The sequence below is a fragment of the Suncus etruscus genome, chromosome 3 (assembly GCF_024139225.1).
Source record: "Suncus etruscus isolate mSunEtr1 chromosome 3, mSunEtr1.pri.cur, whole genome shotgun sequence".
NCBI lineage: Eukaryota > Metazoa > Chordata > Mammalia > Eulipotyphla > Soricidae > Suncus > Suncus etruscus.
The window spans coordinates 72706525-72708105 of NC_064850.1; the positions used below are offsets into that span (position 1 = coordinate 72706525).

The window sequence follows — 1581 nt, forward strand, 5'->3', positions numbered from 1 at the left end:
TGCAAGGCAGGTGCCTTACCTCTAGCACCACACTCCGGCCCCACATATTATTTATTATTATTATTGTTATTATTATTATTAATCTAGAATTATGATTTGTGAAATGTTGAGTAAATATATAAAATATGAATTACAAGTCCATGTGTTGAGTGAGGCCTCTCCAGGCACTGTTTCTCTAGCCACTTCGGCTGGCGGATCTGAAGAAACAGGTAACAACAGAGAAATAATTCATAAGCAGTTCAAGTTTCATAGGAGTCAGCTCGATTTATTCCATGGCTTTTTCTCTGCCAAAAGTCTTTCTGCTATTTGCTTTCTTTGCTGAGCAGTTTCTTTTGCTGCTTCTTCTCTCTGTCTTTTGCTGCTCCTCCCCTAATGCCCCTCAGGCAGATTCTTTTATTCTTTTTTTTTTTTTTTTTTTAATATGGAACGCTTCACGAATTTGCGTGTCATTCTTGTGCAGGAGCCATGCTAATCTTCTCTATATCGTTCCAATTTTAGTATATGTGCTCCTGAAGAGAGCACCTCTTTTATTCTTTATTCAAAACAGTCCGCCATCCCAGGTGGGCTGGTGGGTCTCATCCAAGTAGACTTTTACATACTAAAAGAAGAGGTTAGGGAAAAAGGAAGTTAGGGGCAGGATTACAGTGGACAAACTATAAGACCATCAGATTACTGTATTTTCCAGCGTTTAAGACAACTCCCTAATTTTGCAGTTAAAACATAGGTTTAGGCCTATATTCACTGTATCAGACAGAACATTCCTGTGCTGCAACTGTATGTACCACAGTGAGCAAATCACAATAAGCAAGGGATTAAAGTTTATACTGTAATAGACTTCATCTCTGACTCTGGCCAATCTGACAGGCTTTTGACAGTGTAGATTCGGGTCCATAACATTGTCTAATTTGCATGCATAAAAAGCCTGCTTGGATTGGCTGAGTTAGAGAGGTGGTCCGAGCAGCCTGGAAGTGATTGGTGCAGGATCGAGTTGGAAAATTCTTTCTGTGGCAATATTCAGACAATTTTCGTTTAGTGGCATATTGAAACATTTTTCGGGATATACTCGGTTTATAAGATGACCCCGATTTTCAGTTGACTTTTTTTTGTTTCAAAAGTAGTCTTATACATTGGAAAACACGGTAAATGGATCTGTTACAATTCATGATGCAAACAAAATTCTTCATGCTTTACTCCCTTGTATTTAACATTTCTTTTCATAAGCCATAATATCTGTCTTGCCTCTTTTTTTAGTATTTTTTCTTTATTATAACATCTTGATTACAAATATGATTGTGATTAGGTTTTAGTCATGTTAAGAACACACCCCCCTTCACCAGTGCAACATTCCCACCACCAATGTCCCAAATCTCCCTCCATCAAACCCACCCCTACCTGTACTCTAGACAGTCTTTCCAGTTCCCTCATTCATTCACATGATTATGTTAGTTCTCTGTGTAGTTATTTTTATAACTGCATTCACCACTCTTCGTGGTGAGCTTCATGAAGTGAGCTGAAAGTTCCAGTCCTCCTCTCATTGTCTCTGAGGAGTGTTGCAAAAATGACTGTTATTTTTCTTTAAAC

The 1581-nt window shown here is 38.3% G+C and overlaps 1 non-coding gene across 1 annotated transcript; it reads right to left on the reverse strand.

Annotated features, from left to right (window-relative positions):
* Positions 1-415: 415 nt before the first annotated feature.
* LOC126004620 (U6 spliceosomal RNA) lies at positions 416-522 on the reverse strand. The gene has a single exon (XR_007493888.1). It is a non-coding gene; the product is annotated as a U6 spliceosomal RNA (small nuclear RNA).
* Between the last annotated feature and the right edge of the window lie 1059 nt (positions 523-1581).